The sequence below is a fragment of the Ascaphus truei genome, chromosome 2 (assembly GCF_040206685.1).
Source record: "Ascaphus truei isolate aAscTru1 chromosome 2, aAscTru1.hap1, whole genome shotgun sequence".
Taxonomy (NCBI): domain Eukaryota; kingdom Metazoa; phylum Chordata; class Amphibia; order Anura; family Ascaphidae; genus Ascaphus; species Ascaphus truei.
The window spans coordinates 242,225,994-242,244,241 of NC_134484.1; the positions used below are offsets into that span (position 1 = coordinate 242,225,994).

Genomic DNA, 18,248 nt, shown 5'->3' on the forward strand with positions numbered 1-18,248 from the left:
GAAGAAAGGGGTCCCTGGAGCAGAAATTCACACCGTTCAGATCTGGAGGGCCCCTGCTTCAATCCTGTAATAAAAACAAAATAAAATGTAACATTGCGCAGTGGTATATGTTCTGCTGCTTTAAGTGGCTGCAAAGTATATTTCTAGTCTCAAATATTGAATATTCCTAACAGCAATATTTCTACTACTGAATCTGCCACATCTTCCTTATGAGACAGTTTAAATGGTTGTGTGTTTGTGTATATAGAAGAGAAAATTAAGTTCTTGTTAGCAGTTTATTGAATTAGAAATGTCCCCTCATAGTATACGTAGGGGCAGTGCTTACTGCATGAAGGTGCATACTAAGGAGGAGAGAGTATAAAATACGCAGGAGGAGGGGTGCGTGGTGGATTCTGATTTTTTCCAACTCTTGCCAAAGAGACTGGGAAGTGTCTGATATAAAAGCAGAGATCGCCTGTGATTGATTAGTTTCAGGACGGCAGAATGAAAGCCTAGGCAGGAATTCCTACTCCCCATGTGACATATACAGCCTTCCACCTGTCAGTGTTTTCTAATACAATTATTACAAGAATAAATCATTAATACAGTCAGCCTGCTCATTTTTAAATGTAACCTCAAAGGATCAGTTTCATCAAGCTCCGATACAAGATATCGCACCCGATCAGGCTTCAAACTGCTAATGGCTTTAATTACAGTTAGCCAGGACCACAGACAGGGCCCAGGACTAGAGTTAAGAATGGGACTCCCCCCCCCCACCAACCCCGTGTCAGCGGTCTTGCGAACTCCCCATTTAAAAATCACCTGCCCCTTCAATTTCCCCCTCTCTCACTTACCCCTCACCCTTTCTCTTACAGCTAGGGTGACCAGATGTGCCAGTTTAGCCGGGACAGTCCCGTTTTTTAAGGTTTGTCCCGGTTTTTTATGGTCTGTCCCGGCTGCCTGACTTACTATAAAATGTCCCGGTTCTTTGTGGCTGTCCCGGCTTTGACCAGAGAAGGTGGGGGCAGCAGAGAGCAAGAATGCAGGGAGGAGAGCAGAGGCCGGTCTGACTGCTGCTGCAGAGGGTGGGGGTGGGGTTAGTGACAGCGGAGCCTCAGAAGTGAGGACCGGAAGTGAGGTGGCTCCCCCCCCCAACCAAGATGGCTTCCCCCCCAACAAAGCTCCACAGTCAAAGGTAGGACACCACCCCCCCCCCCCTCCAGCTGCTCCCCAGAGCTGGTGTCAGTGTCTCGGTGTCTCAGGACAGGGTCAGTGTGTCAGTGTCTCAGTGCAGGGTCAGTGTGTCAGTGTCTCAGTGCAGGGTCAGTGTGTCAGTGTCTCAGTGCAGGGTCAGTGTGTCAGTGTCTCAGTGCAGGCTCAGTGTGTCAGTGTCTCAGTGCAGGGTCAGTGTGTCAGTGTCTCAGGACAGGGTCAGTGTGTCAGTGTCTCAGTACAGGGTTATTGTGTCAGTGTCTCAGTGCAGGGTCAGTATGTCAGTGTCTCAGTACAGTGTCAGTGTGTCAGTGTCTCAGTGCAGGGTCAGTGTCTCAGTGCAGGGTCAGTGTGTCTGTGTCTCAGTGCAGGGTCAGTGTCTCCGTGCAGGGTCAGTGTGTCAGTGCAGGGTCAGTGTCTCAGTGCAGGGTCAGTGTGTCAGTGTCTCAGTGCAGGGTCAGTGTATCAGTGTCTCAGTGCAGGGTCAGTGTGTCTGTGTCCGTGTCTCCGTGCAGGGTCAGTGTGTCAGTGTCTCAGTGCAGGGTCAGTGTGTCAGTGTCTCAGTGCAGGGTCAGTGTGTCAGTGTCTCAGTGCAGGGTCAGTGTGTCAGTGTCTCAGTGCAGGGTCAGTGTGTCCGTGTCCGTGTCTCCGTGCAGGGTCAGTGTGTCAGTGTCTCAGTGCAGGGTCAGTGTGTCAGTGTCTCAGTGCAGGGTCAGTGTGTCAGTGTCTCAGTACAGGGTCAGTGTGTCAGTGTCTCAGTGCAGGGTCAGTGTGTCAGTGTCTCAGTGCAGGGTCAGTGTCTCAGTGCAGGGTCAGTGTGTCAGTGTCTCAGTGCAGGGTCAGTGTGTCAGTGTCTCAGTGCAGGGTCAGTGTGTCAGTGTCTCAGTGCAGGATCAGTGTGTCAGTGTCTCAGTGCAAGGTCAGTGTCTCAGTGCAGGGTTAGTGTGTCCGTGTCCGTGTCTCAGTGCAGGGTCAGTGTGTCAGTGGCTCAGTGCAGGGTCAGTGTGTCAGTGTCTCAGTGCAGGGTCAGTGTGTCCGTGTCCGTGTCTCCGTGCAGGGTCAGTGTCTCAGTGCAGGGTTAGTGTGTCCGTGTCCGTGTCTCAGTGCAGGGTCAGTGTGTCAGTGGCTCAGTGCAGGGTCAGTGTGTCAGTGTCTCAGTGCAGGGTCAGTGTGTCCGTGTCCGTGTCTCCGTGCAGGGTCAGTATGTCAGTGTCTCAGTGCAGGGTCAGTGTGTCAGTGTCTCTGTGCAGGGTCAGTGTGTCAGTGTCTCAGTGCAGGATCAGTGTGTCAGTGTCTCAGTGCAGGGTCAGTGTGTCAGTGTCTCAGTGCAGGTCAGTGTCTCAGTGCAGGGTCAGTGTGTCCGTGTCTGTGTCTCAATGCAGGGTCGGTGTGTCAGTGTCTCAGTGCAGGGTCAATGTGTCAGTGTCTCAGTGCAAGGTCAGTGTGTCCGTGTCTCAGTGCAGGGTCAGTGTGTCCGTGTCTCAGTGCAGGGTCAGTGTCTCAGTGTCCGTGTCCCAGTGCAGGGTCAGTGTCTCAGTGTCTCAGTGCAGGGTCAGTGTGGCAATATCTCAGTGCAGGGTCAGTGTTTCAGTGTCTCAGTACAGTGTCAGTGTGTCAGTGTCTCAGTGAGGGGTCAGTGTGTCAGTGTGTCAGTGTCTCAGTGCAGGGTCAGTATCTCAGTGCAGGGTCAGTGTGTCAGTGTCTCAGTGCAGGGTCAGTGTGTCAGTGTCTCAGTGCAGCGTCAGTGTGTCAGTGTCTCAGTACAGGGTCAGTGTCTCAGTACAGGGTCAGTGTCTCAGTACATGTTCAGTGTCTCAGTACAGGGTCAGTGTGTCAGTGTGTCAGTGTCTCCGTGCAGGATCCGTGTCTACGTGCAGGGTCAGTGTGTCAGTGTCTCCATCCAGGGTCAGTGTAGCTGTGTCTCAGTGCAGGGTCAGTGTCTCAGTGCAGGGTCAGTGTGTCATTGTGTCAGTGCAGGGTCAGTGTGTTAGTGTCTCAGTACAGGGTCAGTGTGTCAGTGCAAGGTCAGTGTCTCAGTGCAGGGTCAGTGTCTCAGTGCAGGGTCAGTGTGTCAGTGTCTCAGTGCAGGGTCAGTGTCTCAGTGTCTCAGTGCAGGGTCAGTGTCTCTGTGCAGGGTCAGTGTGTTAGTGTCTCAGTGCAGGGTCAGTGTGTCAGAACAGGGTCAGTGTATCAGTGTCTCAGTGCAGGATCAGTGTCTCAATACATGGTCAGTGTGTCAGAACTGAGTCAGTGTGTCTGAACAGGGTCAGTGTGTCAGTGTCTCAGGGCAGGGTCAGTGTCTCAGTACAGGGTCAGTGTCTCAGTGTCCGTGTCTCATTGCAGGGTCAGTGTGGCAGGGAGGAGAGCAGAGGCCGGTCTGACTGCTGCTGCAGAGGGTGGGGGCGGGGTTAGTGACAGCGGAGCCTCAGCAGTGAGGACCGGAAGTGAGGTGGCTTCCACCCCCTCCCCAACCAAGATGGCTTCACCCCCGAACCAATGTCCGCAGTGAAAGGTAGGACACCACCCCTTCCCCCTGCAGCTGCTCCTCAGACCTGGTGTCAGTGTCTGAGTGTCTCAGTACAGTGTCAGTGTCTCAGTGCAGGGTCAGTGTGTCAGTGTCTCAGTGCAGGGTCAGTGTGTCAGTGTCTCGGTGCAGGGTCAGTGTGTCAGTGTCTCAGTGCAGGGTCAGTGTCTCAGTTCAGTGTCAGTGTCTCAGTGCAGGGTCAGTGTGTCAGTGTGTCAGTGTGTCAGTGCAGGGTCAGTGTGTCAGTGTCTCAGTGCAGGGTCAGTGTGTCAGTGTCTCAGTACAGGGTCAGTGTCTCAGTACAGGGTCAGTGTGTCAGTGTCTCAGTACAGGGTCAGTGTGTCAGTGTCTCAGTACAGGGTCAGTGTCTCAGTGTCTGTGTCTCATTGCAGGGTCAGTGTGGCAGGGAGGAGAGCAGAGGCCGGTCTGACTGCTGCTGCAGAGGGTGGGGGCGGGGTTAGTGACAGCGGAGCCTCAGCAGTGAGAACCAGAAGGTGGCTTCCCCCCCACCCCCACCAACCAAGATGGCTTCCCCTCCCAACCAAGCTCCACAGTGAAAGTTAGGACACCCCCCCCCCCCCCTGCAGCTGCTCATCAGAGCTGGTGTCAGTGTCTCAGTGTCTCAGTGCAGGGTCAGTATCTGTGCAGGGTCAGTGTGTCAGTGTCTCAGTGCAGGGTCAGTGTGTCAGTGTCTCAGTGCAGGGTCAGTGTGTCAGTGTCTCAGTGCAGGGTCAGTGTGTCAGTGTCTCAGTGCAGGGTCAGTGTGTCAGTGTCTCAGTGCAAGGTCAGTGTCTCAATGCAGAGTCAGTGTCTCAGTACAGGGTCAGTATGTCAGTGTCTCATTGCAGGGTCAGTGTGTCAGTGTCTCAATGCAGGGTCAGTGTCTCAGTGCAGGGTCAGTATCTGTGCAGGGTCAGTGTGTCAGTGTCTCAGTGCAGGGTCAGTGTGTCAGTGTCTCAGTGCAGGGTCAGTGTGTCAGTGTCTCAGTGCAGGGTTAGTGTCTCAGTGCAGGGTCAGTGTGTCCGTGTCTCAGTGCAGGGTCAGTGTGTCCGTGTCTCAGTGCAGGGTCAGTGTCTCAGTGTCCGTGTCTCAGTGCAGGGTCAGTGTCTCAGTGTCTCAGTGTCTCAGTGCAGGGTCAGTGTGGCAGTGTCTCAGTGCAGGGTCAGTGTGTCGGTGTCTCAGTACAGTGTCAGTGTGTCAGTGTCTCAGTGCAAGGTCAGTGTCTCAGTACAGGATCAGTGTCTCAGTACAGGGTCAGTGTGTCAGTGTCTCAGTGCAAGGTCAGTGTCTCAGTACAGGGTCAGTGTCTCAGTACAGGATCAGTGTCTCAGTGCAGGGTCAGTGTGTCAGTGTCTCAGTGCAGGGTCATTGTGTCAGTGTCTCAGTGCAGCGTCAGTGTGTCAGTGTCTCAGTATAGGGTCAGTGTCTCAGTACAGGGTCAGTGTCTCAGTACATGGTCAGTGTCTCAGTACAGGGTCAGTGTGTCAGTGTTTCAGTGTCTCCGTGCAGGATCCGTGTCTACGTGCAGGGTCAGTGTGTCAGTATCTCCATCCAGGGTCAGTGCAGTGTCAGTGTCTCAGTGCAGGGTCAGTGTGTCATTGTCTCAGTGCAGGGTCAGTGTGTTAGTGTCTCAGTACAGGGTCAGTGTGTCAGTGCAAGGTCAGTGTCTCAGTGCAGGGTCAGTGTCTCAGTGCAGGGTCAGTGTGTCAGTGCAGAGTCAGTGTCTCAGTGCAGGGTGAGTGTGTCAGTGTCTCTGTGCAGGGTCAGTGTGTCAGTGTCTCAGTGCAGGGTCAGTGTCTCAGTGTCTCAGTGCAGGGTCAGTGTCTCTGTGCAGGGTCAGTGTGTTAGTGTCTCAGTGCAGGGTCAGTGTGTCAGAACAGGGTCAGTGTATCAGTGTCTCAGTGCAGGATCAGTGTCTCAATACAGGGTCAGTGTGTCAGAACTGGGTCAGTGTGTCTGAACAGGGTCAGTATGTCAGTGTCTCAGGGCAGGGTCAGTGTCTCAGTACAGGGTCAGTGTCTCAGTGTCCGTGTCTCATTGCAGGGTCAGTGTGGCAGGGAGGAGAGCAGAGGCCGGTCTGACTGCTGCTGCAGAGGGTGGAGGCGGGTTTAGTGACAGCGGAGCCTCAGCAGTGAGGACTGGAAGTGAGGTGGCTTCCACCCCCTCCCCAACCAAGATGGCTTCACCCCCGAACCAAGGTCCACAGTGAAAGGTAGGACACCACCCCCCCCCCTGCAGCTGCTCCTCAGAGCTGGTGTCAGTGTCTCAGTGTCTCAGTACAGTGTCAGTGTCTCAGTGCAGGGTCAGTGTGTCAGTGTCTCAGTGCAGGGTTAGTGTGTCAGTGTCTCAGTGCAGGGTCAGTGTGTCAGTGTCTCGGTGCAGGGTCAGTGTGTCAGTGTCTCAGTGCAGGGTCAGTGTCTTAGTTCAGTGTCTCAGTGCAGGGTCAGTGTGTCAGTGTGTCAGTGTGTCAGTGCAGGGTCAGTGTCTCAGTGCAGGGTCAGTGTGTCAGTGTCTCAGTACAGGGTCAGTGTCTCAGTACAGGGTCAGTGTGTCAGTGTCTCAGTACAGGGTCAGTGTGTCAGTGTCTCAGTACAGGGTCAGTGTCTCAGTGTCTGTGTCTCATTGCAGGGTCAGTGTGGCAGGGAGGAGAGCAGAGGCCGGTCTGACTGCTGCTGCAGAGGGTGGGGGCGAGGTTAGTGACAGCGGAGCCTCAGCAGTGAGAACCGGAAGGTGGCTTCCCCCCCACCCCCACCAACCAAGATGGCTTCCCCTCCCAACCAAGCTCCACAGTGAAAGGTAGGACCCCCCCCCCCCCCCTGCAGCTGCTCCTCAGAGCTGGTGTCAGTGTCTCAGTGTCTCAGTGCAGGGTCAGTATCTGTGCAGGGTCAGTGTGTCAGTGTCTCAGTGCAGGGTCAGTGTGTCAGTGTCTCAGTGCAGGGTCAGTGTGTCAGTGTCTCAGTGCAGGGTCAGTGTCTCAATGCAGAGTCAGTGTCTCAGTACAGGGTCAGTATGTCAGTGTCTCATTGCAGGGTCAGTGTGTCAGTGTCTCAATGCAGGGTCAGTGTCTCAGTGCAGGGTCAGTATCTGTGCAGGGTCAGTGTGTCAGTGTCTCAGTGCAGGGTCAGTGTGTCAGTGTCTCAGTGCAGGGTCAGTGTGTCAGTGTCTCAGTGCAGGGTCAGTGTGTCAGTGTCTCAGTGCAGGGTCAGTGTCTCAATGCAGGGTAAGTGTCTCAGTACAGGGTCAGTGTCTCACTGCAGGGTCAGTGTCTCAGTACAGGGTCAATGTCTCAGTACAGGGTCAGTGTCTCAGTGTCTCAGTACAGGGTCAGTGTGTCAGTGTCTCAGTGCAGAGTCAGCGTGTCAGTGTCTCAGTACAGGGTCAGTGTGTCAGTGTCTCAGTGCAGGGTCAGTGTCTCAGTACAGGGTCAGTGTCTCAGTGTCTCAGTACAGGGTTATTGTGTCAGTGTCTCAGTGCAGGGTCAGTATGTCAGTGTCTCAGTACAGTGTCAGTGTGTCAGTGTCTCAGTGCAGGGTCAGTGTCTCAGTGCAGGGTCAGTGTGTCTGTGTCTCAGTGCAGGGTCAGTGTCTCCGTGCAGGGTCAGTGTGTCAGTGCAGGGTCAGTGTCTCAGTGCAGGGTCAGTGTGTCAGTGTCTCAGTGCAGGGTCAGTGTATCAGTGTCTCAGTGCAGGGTCAGTGTGTCCGTGTCCGTGTCTCTGTGCAGGGTCAGTGTGTCAGTGCAGGGTCAGTGTGTCAGTGTCTCAGTGCAGGGTCAGTGTGTCAGTGTCTAAGTGCAGGGTCAGTGTGTCAGTGTCTCAGTGCAGGGTCAGTGTGTCCGTGTCCGTGTCTCCGTGCAGGGTCAGTGTGTCAGTGTCTCAGTGCAGGGTCAGTGTGTCAGTGTCTCCGTGCAGGGTCAGTGTGTCAGTGTCTCAGTACAGGGTCAGTGTGTCAGTGTCTCAGTGCAGGGTCAGTGTGTCAGTGTCTCAGTGCAGGGTCAGTGTCTCAGTGCAGGGTCAGTGTCTCAGTGCAGGGTCAGTGTGTCAGTGTCTCAGTGGAGGGTCAGTGTGTCAGTGTCTCAGTGCAGGGTCAGTGTGTCAGTGTCTCAGTGCAGGATCAGTGTGTCAGTGTCTCAGTGCAAGGTCAGTGTCTCAGTGCAGGGTTAGTGTGTCCGTGTCCGTGTCTCAGTGCAGGGTCAGTGTGTCAGTGGCTCAGTGCAGGGTCAGTGTGTCAGTGTCTCAGTGCAGGGTCAGTGTGTCCGTGTCCGTGTCTCAGTGCAGGGTCAGTGTCTCAGTGCAGGGTTAGTGTGTCCGTGTCCGTGTCTCAGTGCAGGGTCAGTGTGTCAGTGGCTCAGTGCAGGGTCAGTGTGTCAGTGTCTCAGTGCAGGGTCAGTGTGTCCGTGTCCGTGTCTCCGTGCAGGGTCAGTATGTCAGTGTCTCAGTGCAGGGTCAGTGTGTCAGTGTCTCTGTGCAGGGTCAGTGTGTCAGTGTCTCAGTGCAGGATCAGTGTGTCAGTGTCTCAGTGCAGGGTCAGTGTGTCAGTGTCTCAGTGCAGGGTCAGTGTCTCAGTGCAGGGTCAGTGTGTCCGTGTCTGTGTCTCAATGCAGGGTCGGTGTGTCAGTGTCTCAGTGCAGGGTCAATGTGTCAGTGTCTCAGTGCAAGGTCAGTGTGTCCGTGTCTCAGTGCAGGGTCAGTGTGTCCGTGTCTCAGTGCAGGGTCAGTGTCTCAGTGTCCGTGTCCCAGTGCAGGGTCAGTGTCTCAGTGTCTCAGTGCAGGGTCAGTGTGGCAATATCTCAGTGCAGGGTCAGTGTGTCAGTGTCTCAGTACAGTGTCAGTGTGTCAGTGTCTCAGTGAGGGGTCAGTGTGTCAGTGTGTCAGTGTCTCAGTGCAAGGTCAATGTATCAGTACAGGATCAGTGTCTCAGTGCAGGGTCAGTATCTCAGTCCAGGGTCAGTGTGTCAGTGTCTCAGTGCAGGGTCAGTGTGTCAGTGTCTCAGTGCAGCGTCAGTGTGTCAGTGTCTCAGTACAGGGTCAGTGTCTCAGTACAGGGTCAGTGTCTCAGTACATGTTCAGTGTCTCAGTACAGGGTCAGTGTGTCAGTGTGTCAGTGTCTCCGTGCAGGATCCGTGTCTACGTGCAGGTTCAGTGTGTCAGTGTCTCCATCCAGGGTCAGTGTAGCTGTGTCTCAGTGCAGGGTCAGTGTCTCAGTGCAGGGTCAGTGTGTCATTGTGTTAGTGCAGGGTCAGTGTGTTAGTGTCTCAGTACAGGGTCAGTGTGTCAGTGCAAGGTCAGTGTCTCAGTGCAGGGTCAGTGTCTCAGTGCAGGGTCAGTGTGTCAGTGTCTCAGTGCAGGGTCAGTGTCTCAGTGTCTCAGTGCAGGGTCAGTGTCTCTGTGCAGGGTCAGTGTGTTAGTGTCTCAGTGCAGGGTCAGTGTGTCAGAACAGGGTCAGTGTATCAGTGTCTCAGTGCAGGATCAGTGTCTCAATACAGGGTCAGTGTGTCAGAACTGAGTCAGTGTGTCTGAACAGGGTCAGTGTGTCAGTGTCTCAGGGCAGGGTCAGTGTCTCAGTACAGGGTCAGTGTCTCAGTGTCCGTGTCTCATTGCAGGGTCAGTGTGGCAGGGAGGAGAGCAGAGGCCGGTCTGACTGCTGCTGCAGAGGGTGGGGGCGGGGTTAGTGACAGCGGAGCCTCAGCAGTGAGGACCGGAAGTGAGGTGGCTTCCACCCCCTCCCCAACCAAGATGGCTTCACCCCCGAACCAATGTCCGCAGTGAAAGGTAGGACACCACCCCTTCCCCCTGCAGCTGCTCCTCATACCTGGTGTCAGTGTCTGAGTGTCTCAGTACAGTGTCAGTGTCTCAGTGCAGGGTCAGTGTGTCAGTGTCTCAGTGCAGGGTCAGTGTGTCAGTGTCTCGGTGCAGGGTCAGTGTGTCAGTGTCTCAGTGCAGGGTCAGTGTCTCAGTTCAGTGTCAGTGTCTCAGTGCAGGGTCAGTGTGTCAGTGTGTCAGTGTGTCAGTGCAGGGTCAGTGTGTCAGTGTCTCAGTGCAGGGTCAGTGTGTCAGTGTCTCAGTACAGGGTCAGTGTCTCAGTACAGGGTCAGTGTGTCAGTGTCTCAGTACAGGGTCAGTGTGTCAGTGTCTCAGTACAGGGTCAGTGTCTCAGTGTCTGTGTCTCATTGCAGGGTCAGTGTGGCAGGGAGGAGAGCAGAGGCCGGTCTGACTGCTGCTGCAGAGGGTGGGGGCGGGGTTAGTGACAGCGGAGCCTCAGCAGTGAGAACCGGAAGGTGGCTTCCCCCCCACCCCCACCAACCAAGATGGCTTCCCCTCCCAACCAAGCTCCACAGTGAAAGGTAGGACACCCCCCCCCCCTGCAGCTGCTCATCAGAGCTGGTGTCAGTGTCTCAGTGTCTCAGTGCAGGGTCAGTATCTGTGCAGGGTCAGTGTGTCAGTGTCTCAGTGCAGGGTCAGTGTGTCAGTGTCTCAGTGCAGGGTCAGTGTGTCAGTGTCTCAGTGCAGGGTCAGTGTCTCAGTGTCTCAGTGCAGGGTCAGTGTGTCAGTGTCTCAGTGCAAGGTCAGTGTCTCAATGCAGAGTCAGTGTCTCAGTACAGGGTCAGTATGTCAGTGTCTCATTGCAGGGTCTGTGTGTCAGTGTCTCAATGCAGGGTCAGTGTCTCAGTGCAGGGTCAGTATCTGTGCAGGGTCAGTGTGTCAGTGTCTCAGTGCAGGGTCAGTGTGTCAGTGTCTCAGTGCAGGGTCAGTGTGTCAGTGTCTCAGTGCAGGGTTAGTGTCTCAGTGCAGGGTCAGTGTGTCCGTGTCTCAGTGCAGGGTCAGTGTGTCCGTGTCTCAGTGCAGGGTCAGTGTCTCAGTGTCCGTGTCTCAGTGCAGGGTCAGTGTCTCAGTGTCTCAGTGTCTCAGTGCAGGGTCAGTGTGGCAGTGTCTCAGTGCAGGGTCAGTGTCTCAGTACAGTGTCAGTGTGTCAGTGTCTCAGTGCAAGGTCAGTGTCTCAGTACAGGATCAGTGTCTCAGTACAGGGTCAGTGTGTCAGTGTCTCAGTGCAAGGTCAGTGTCTCAGTACAGGGTCAGTGTCTCAGTACAGGATCAGTGTCTCAGTGCAGGGTCAGTGTGTCAGTGTCTCAGTGCAGGGTCATTGTGTCAGTGTCTCAGTGCAGCGTCAGTGTGTCAGTGTCTCAGTACAGGGTCAGTGTCTCAGTACAGGGTCAGTGTCTCAGTACATGGTCAGTGTCTCAGTACAGGGTCAGTGTGTCAGTGTTTCAGTGTCTCCGTGCAGGATCCGTGTCTACGTGCAGGGTCAGTGTGTCAGTATCTCCATCCAGGGTCAGTGCAGTGTCAGTGTCTCAGTGCAGGGTCAGTGTGTCATTGTCTCAGTGCAGGGTCAGTGTGTTAGTGTCTCAGTACAGGGTCAGTGTGTCAGTGCAAGGTCAGTGTCTCAGTGCAGGGTCAGTGTCTCAGTGCAGGGTCAGTGTGTCAGTGCAGAGTCAGTGTCTCAGTGCAGGGTGAGTGTGTCAGTGTCTCTGTGCAGGGTCAGTGTGTCAGTGTCTCAGTGCAGGGTCAGTGTCTCAGTGTCTCAGTGCAGGGTCAGTGTCTCTGTGCAGGGTCAGTGTGTTAGTGTCTCAGTGCAGGGTCAGTGTGTCAGAACAGGGTCAGTGTATCAGTGTCTCAGTGCAGGATCAGTGTCTCAATACAGGGTCAGTGTGTCAGAACTGGGTCAGTGTGTCTGAACAGGGTCAGTGTGTCAGTGTCTCAGGGCAGGGTCAGTGTCTCAGTACAGGGTCAGTGTCTCAGTGTCCGTGTCTCATTGCAGGGTCAGTGTGGCAGGGAGGAGAGCAGAGGCCGGTCTGACTGCTGCTGCAGAGGGTGGAGGCGGGTTTAGTGACAGCGGAGCCTCAGCAGTGAGGACTGGAAGTGAGGTGGCTTCCACCCCCTCCCCAACCAAGATGGCTTCACCCCCGAACCAAGGACCACAGTGAAAGGTAGGACACCACCCCCCCCCCCCCCCCCCTGCAGCTGCTCCTCAGAGCTGGTGTCAGTGTCTCAGTGTCTCAGTACAGTGTCAGTGTCTCAGTGCAGGGTCAGTGTGTCAGTGTCTCAGTGCAGGGTTAGTGTGTCAGTGTCTCAGTGCAGGGTCAGTGTGTCAGTGTCTCGGTGCAGGGTCAGTGTGTCAGTGTCTCAGTGCAGGGTCAGTGTCTTAGTTCAGTGTCTCAGTGCAGGGTCAGTGTGTCAGTGTGTCAGTGTGTCAGTGCAGGGTCAGTGTGTCAGTGTCTCAGTGCAGGGTCAGTGTGTCAGTGTCTCAGTACAGGGTCAGTGTCTCAGTACAGGGTCAGTGTGTCAGTGTCTCAGTACAGGGTCAGTGTGTCAGTGTCTCAGTACAGGGTCAGTGTCTCAGTGTCTGTGTCTCATTGCAGGGTCAGTGTGGCAGGGAGGAGAGCAGAGGCCGGTCTGACTGCTGCTGCAGAGGGTGGGGGCGAGGTTAGTGACAGCGGAGCCTCAGCAGTGAGAACCGGAAGGTGGCTTCCCCCCCACCCCCACCAACCAAGATGGCTTCCCCTCCCAACCAAGCTCCACAGTGAAAGGTAGGACACCCCCCCCCCTGCAGCTGCTCCTCAGAGCTGGTGTCAGTGTCTCAGTGTCTCAGTGCAGGGTCAGTATCTGTGCAGGGTCAGTGTGTCAGTGTCTCAGTGCAGGGTCAGTGTGTCAGTGTCTCAGTGCAGGGTCAGTGTCTCAATGCAGAGTCAGTGTCTCAGTACAGGGTCAGTATGTCAGTGTCTCATTGCAGGGTCAGTGTGTCAGTGTCTCAATGCAGGGTCAGTGTCTCAGTGCAGGGTCAGTATCTGTGCAGGGTCAGTGTGTCAGTGTCTCAGTGCAGGGTCAGTGTGTCAGTGTCTCAGTGCAGGGTCAGTGTGTCAGTGTCTCAGTGCAGGGTCAGTGTGTCAGTGTCTCAGTGCAGGGTCAGTGTCTCAATGCAGGGTAAGTGTCTCAGTACAGGGTCAGTGTCTCAGTACAGGGTCAGTGTCTCAATACAGGGTCAGTGTCTCTGTGCAGGGTCAGTGTCTCACTGCAGGGTCAGTGTCTCAGTACAGGGTCAATGTCTCAGTACAGGGTCAGTGTCTCAGTGTCTCAGTACAGGGTCAGTGTGTCAGTGTCTCAGTGCAGAGTCAGCGTGTCAGTGTCTCAGTACAGGGTCAGTGTGTCAGTGTCTCAGTGCAGGGTCAGTGTCTCAGTACAGGGTCAGTGTCTCAGTGTCTCAGTACAGGGTCAGTGTGTCAGTGTCTCAGTACAGGGTCAGTGTGTCAGTGTCTCAGTACAGGGTCAGTGTGTCAGTGTCTCAGTACAGGGTCAGTGTGTCAGTGTCTCAGTACAGGTTCACTGTGTCAGTGCATTGTCAGTGTGTCAGAGTCTCACTGCAGGGTCAGTGTGTCAGTGTCAGTGTCTCAGTGCAGTGTCAGTGTCTCAGTGTAAGGTTAGTGTGTCAGTGTCTCAGTACAGGGTCAGTGTCTCAGTGCAGGGTCAGTGTCTCAGTACCGGGTCATTGTCTCAGCGCAGGGTCAGTGTGTCAGTGTGTCAGTGCAGGGTCAGTGTGTCAGTGTCTCAGTGCAGGGTCAGTGTCTCAGTGTAAGGTCAATGTGTCAGTGTCTCAGTGCAGGGTCAGTGTCTCAGTACAGGGTCAGTGTGGCAGTGTCTCAGTACAGGGCCAGTGTCTCAGTGCAGGGTCAGTGTCTCAGTGCAGGGTTAGTGTGTGTCTGTGCAGGGTCAGTGTGTCAGGGTCAGTGTGTGTCGGCAAGGTCAGTGTCAGTGTGTGTCTGAGCAGGGTCAGTGTGTCTGTGCAGTGTGTGTCTGTGACGGGTCAGCGTGTCTGTGCAGGGTCAGTGTGTCTGTGCAGGGTCAATGTGTCTGTGCAGGTCAGTGTGTCTGTGCAGGTCAGTGTGTCTGTGCAGGTCAGTGTGTCTGTGTCTCAGTACAGGGACAGTGTGTCAGTGTCTCTGTGCAGGGACAGTGTGTCAGTGTCAGAGTCTCAGTGCAGGGTCAGTGTGTCAGTGTCAGAGTCTCAGTGCAGGGTCAGTGTGTCAGTTTCAGTGTCTCAGTGTCTCAGTGTAGGGTCAGTGTCTCAGTGTCTCAGTACAGGGTCAGTGTGTCTGTGTCTCAGTACAGGGTCAGTGTGTCAGTGTCTCAGTACAGGGTCAGTGTCTCAGTGCAGGGTCAGTGTCTCAGTGCAGGGTCAGTGTGTCAGTGTCTCAGTACAGGGTCAGTGTGTCAGTGTCTCAGTACAGGTTCACTGTGTCAGTGTTTCAGTACAGGTTCACTGTGTCAGTGTCTCAGTGCAGGGACAGTGTGTCAGTTTCAGTGTCTCAGTGCAGGATCAGTGTCTCAGTGCATTGTCAGTGTGTCAGAGTCTCAGTGCAGGGTCAGTGTGTCAGTGTCAGTGTCTCAGTGTAAGGTCAGTATGTGCAGGGTCAGTGTGTGTCTGTGCAGGGTCAGTGTGTTTCTGTGCAGGGTCAGTGTGTCAGGATCAGTGTGTGTCGGCAGGGTCAGTGTCATTGTGTGTCAGTACAGTGTCAGTGTCTCAGTGCAGGGTCAGTGTGTCAGTGTCTCAGTGCAGGGTCAGTGTGTCAGTGTCTCAGTGCAGGGTCAGTGTGTCAGTGTCTCGGTGCAGGGTCAGTGTGTGTCTGTGCAGGGTCAGTGTGTCTGTGCTGTGTGTGTCTGTGCAGCGTCAGTGTGTCTGTGCAGGGTCAGTGTGTCTGTGCAGGGTCAGTGTGTGCAGGGTCAGTGTCTGTGTCACTGGCTGTGCAGGGTCGGGGTCTGTGCAGTGTCGGGGTCCGTACAGGGTCGGGGTCTGTGCAGGGTCGGGGCCAGTGGCTGTGCAGGTCTGTCTGTGCAGATCAGTGGCTGTGTGAGTGTCTGCACAGGTCAGTGGCTGTGTGTCTGTGCAGGTCAGAGAGAAAATGGGAGGTAAAGAGAATGGAGGAGGGTGGAGAGAGAAAGGACGGGGGAGAGAGAATAGAGGAGGGGATTGAGGGGATTGAGAGAGAGAGAAAATGGAGGAGCAGAGGAAGAGAGAGAGAATGGGGGGATGGGGAGAGAGAATTGGGGGAGGAAGGGAGTGAAACTGGGGGTGAGGGAAGGGAGAGAGACTGGTGGGAGTGAGAGAAAATGGGGGGGAGGGTGAGAGAAAATGGTGGAGGTGAGGGATAGAGGGAATGGGGGAGAAGGTAGAGAGAGAATGGAAAGAGGTAGAATGAATAATACAGCATCAATGGTGACACTATCCTCTCAGGTCCCCCCCCTCCAACAATTATCCCACTCAATCCCCCCCTAACCCACATACAACCCCCCCCCCAAAATGCATACAACGCCCCAACCCCCCAAATACATACCAACACAAAGCCACCTCCAAATACATACAACCCCCCCCCAACCTCCAACCCCCCCCCAACCCGCACATCAAGCAGAGAGCAGCAGAGAGCAGCAACCAGCAACAGTGCGGCCAGGCAGCTGGCAGGGCACCCCTGCACTCTCGTTACTCTCCCCCCCCCCTGCATGGTGGGGTTTAGCAGCATGATAGTTATGCCACTGGATACTTGCTGACATAGCGTATCTATGTAGGTTGCTTGCACTTATCCCTGTTGTGTTCATTTATAGACAATCTCATTTGTGGGCTTTCTGTAGCTCTACATCCAAGAAGAAACAAGAAGGTATCGGAGCGCTGCAGGAAAAAAAGGCTGAACAGGAATTGGTTCAAAAATAAAACTATTGGGGGCGTGGGCAGGACGTGGAGCAGAGCAGCCGCACATACGCTCATCTCCGCTGAATCAAGGAGTTTGCACCCCTAAAAACCAGGGGGAAATCACCCAAAATCAACACAGGGAAAGAAGTGTGGCTCCTGAGAGTCTTTCCACGCACCTGGCTGGAGTCACCTGAGGGTGTGAACTAGGTATTTACCTGAGGTCGGCAGGCCCCTCTCTAACCTGGCCACAAGAACATTTTAAAATGGCTGCCGGACCCACACAGTATTGAAACCAGTGTTCGGATCCCAACTTGATCTGGCCGAGGGTGGGAAAGAGCCCAGTGGATTGCACAGCGGAGCCCAATAATCACCCCCCCCCCCCCATCCACGCAAGTGATCCTGAGGGACACTCTGTCTGCCCGATCCGCGAGGGCGACAGGAGCACTGGTAGTTCGGGGGCCATTTTCTACCTCGGAGAAGCAGCACTGGAGCAGAGGGCTTCACTCCACCCCGGGAGATTGGGCCCACCGCAACTTTGGGAGATTGGGCCCACTGCAACATTAGGAGGTCAGTGCTGAGTTCATCCCCCCGGTGACTGAGGTCTCCATCTGTGGGCGCAGGTGACGTGGGAGCACTAATCTGATCCCTGATCTGGTCTGGCCATGAAACAAGATGATTGCCGCTGCTCCGTGAGGAAGGGGGGATGAGGTGGCAGTAAGTGAGGCCATTAGAGGGAAATAAGTGCCCTGACTCGGAGGAGTCAACTAACCCCTGAGGGCTCACAGTGCGACCCCCCCCCAAAATACACTTACCCCTCAGACCCGGCCGCCAGCTCCGTTGGGGAGAAGTGAGCGCAAGCAGCAGAGAAAGTCCCTGCCTCCGGGCCCCCCTGCCGCCGAAGCCACGTGATCGTGCCCCTGTCACCTTACCTCATCCCAGTCGGAACAGCAACAGCAGCAGCGCTGCATGTAGGGAACTGCCGATGAAGCTGCACTGAAGGGGGCGGCGGCCATTTTGATTCGGTACTCTGCGGTTGTGCCGCAAGAGCGCGGGGGCCCTGCGTCTCCCCCTGCCACATAGACTACCGGCTGGGGCCTCTCACGGATGGGGGGACCCCTGCAGTGATCTCCCCTGACAACGAGATCTATCGCTGGACGGCAGGCGCGGCGCACATTCATCAGAGCCTCCCCCTCACCCCCAAGATGACTGCCGTGCGGCAGTGAAGGGAGGTGAGGTGCAGCTGCAAGCCGGAGAAGAAAGAGACCGGCTGAGACTTTGTCTGGCTATATCTCAGGAGGGCTACCACCTGAGGCAGCTGAATCCTCCCACACACATTAATAAAAATCAATGCACTCACCTTCCCCCAGATCCTGGCGCACTGAAAGGGGGGCCTGCCTCCACTGACTTATAGCAGGACGTTAACCAGAGCGGCCGCATGTCAGCTAAGCTTCGACTATAAACGGCGCATAAACATCCAAAAACCACAAAAAAAAACAAAACCAACACTCAAAAAAACAAGTTTAATAAAAGTATATAAGTCCTAGCAACCAAATGTACAAAATGACCGTGCGACGCGCATGCGCGTCAAGGAGCGAGATGGCCGCCTGATCCGATAGCTCAGCCCCAGAGCCCCCCGCATCTAACCACTATTCAGCGATAATCCAGCAACAGCCAACCCACTAATCCCCCTCCAAAAAATGCCTCGCAGCTCTACGTCCAAAAGTATGTCTTCCAAGGGTAAGAAAATCCTCCCCCGGGCCAGCACGTCAGATTTCTTCGGAAAGCAGCCCAGGCAGGCACAGGCAAGCCAAGAAAGCGTTGGGACGCAGGGAGAGGGGGTCTCAGAAATGGAGGAGGGCTCCGGTCAACTGAATTCCACCAAGCAGGATATAGATGACTTGTACAAAAAAACTAAAATCTGCGTTTCAACTGGAAATTCGAAAAGCTGTAAAAGACCCCCGGGGGGATCTGGCCCATGTGGAGGAGCGAACTTCTGATTTGAGGCCAGGGTCACGGAGTTCGGGGAGGTGCAGGACTCTCTAGTGCAGGACATGGCCACTATGACAGACCAAGTGGCAGAGCTCAGAGAGATGCAGGAAGACCAGGATAATTGCTCCCGGAGGAATAACATCCGTGTGTGGGGCATACCTGAGAAGGTAGGTGACCTCAATGACTTCCTATCAAGGTTGTTTACCATGCTATGCCTGATCTGTCTGAATCTCAAATGCTAATGGATAGAGCGCATAGGGCCCTGAGACCTTGGGCCTCTAATCGGGACAAAGCGAGGGATGTCATCCTGCGCCTTCATTATTACAGAACAAAAGAATCAATCATGACGGTGGCCAGGAATCGGTAATTTATTGAATTTGACTACATAAAACTACAGCTGTTCCCAGATCTGGCTGCAATCACGCTACAAAAACGCAGAAACCTAAAGAAGATCACAAAATCCTGTGCAACGCTAGCATAAGATATCGCTGGGGCTTCCCCTTCCGCCTCATAGTCCTCAAAGATGGCACCCAAGTCTCAATCAAGGATCCAAGCGAGGCCTCCAGCTTTCTGACGAGATTGGGTCTGCGGGCGGGACCAGAGGAAGCACAAGAAGAGGGGTCGACCCCAAAAAGAGACCAATCAAGATGGGTCAAAGTGGGCACTCAGAGTAGATCACGATATCCTCCGGAGACGGCGACAGGAAACCTGAAGGTTGATCGGGGGGCCGGACAAAGTTCTCCTGCTCTGCAAGTTAACCTTTGAGATAAGTGACTGTGTAATGGGACTGCTGGCATTTTGGCAGTGGGCAATAG

General features: G+C 54.7%; 1 protein-coding gene across 1 annotated transcript in view; it reads right to left on the minus strand.

The window, feature by feature from the left end:
* Positions 1-16,381, minus strand: part of LOC142487188 (uncharacterized) — a 33,656-nt gene extending 17,275 nt beyond the window's left edge. The window contains exons 1-2 of the mRNA XM_075586005.1: positions 16,257-16,381; positions 1-64 (exon numbers count right to left, since the gene is read on the minus strand). The exon at positions 1-64 is cut by the window's left edge and continues 195 nt beyond it. The gene's annotated coding sequence lies outside the window, so the exon portion shown is untranslated. The remainder of the gene's footprint in view (positions 65-16,256) is intronic.
* Positions 16,382-18,248: the final 1,867 nt, after the last annotated feature.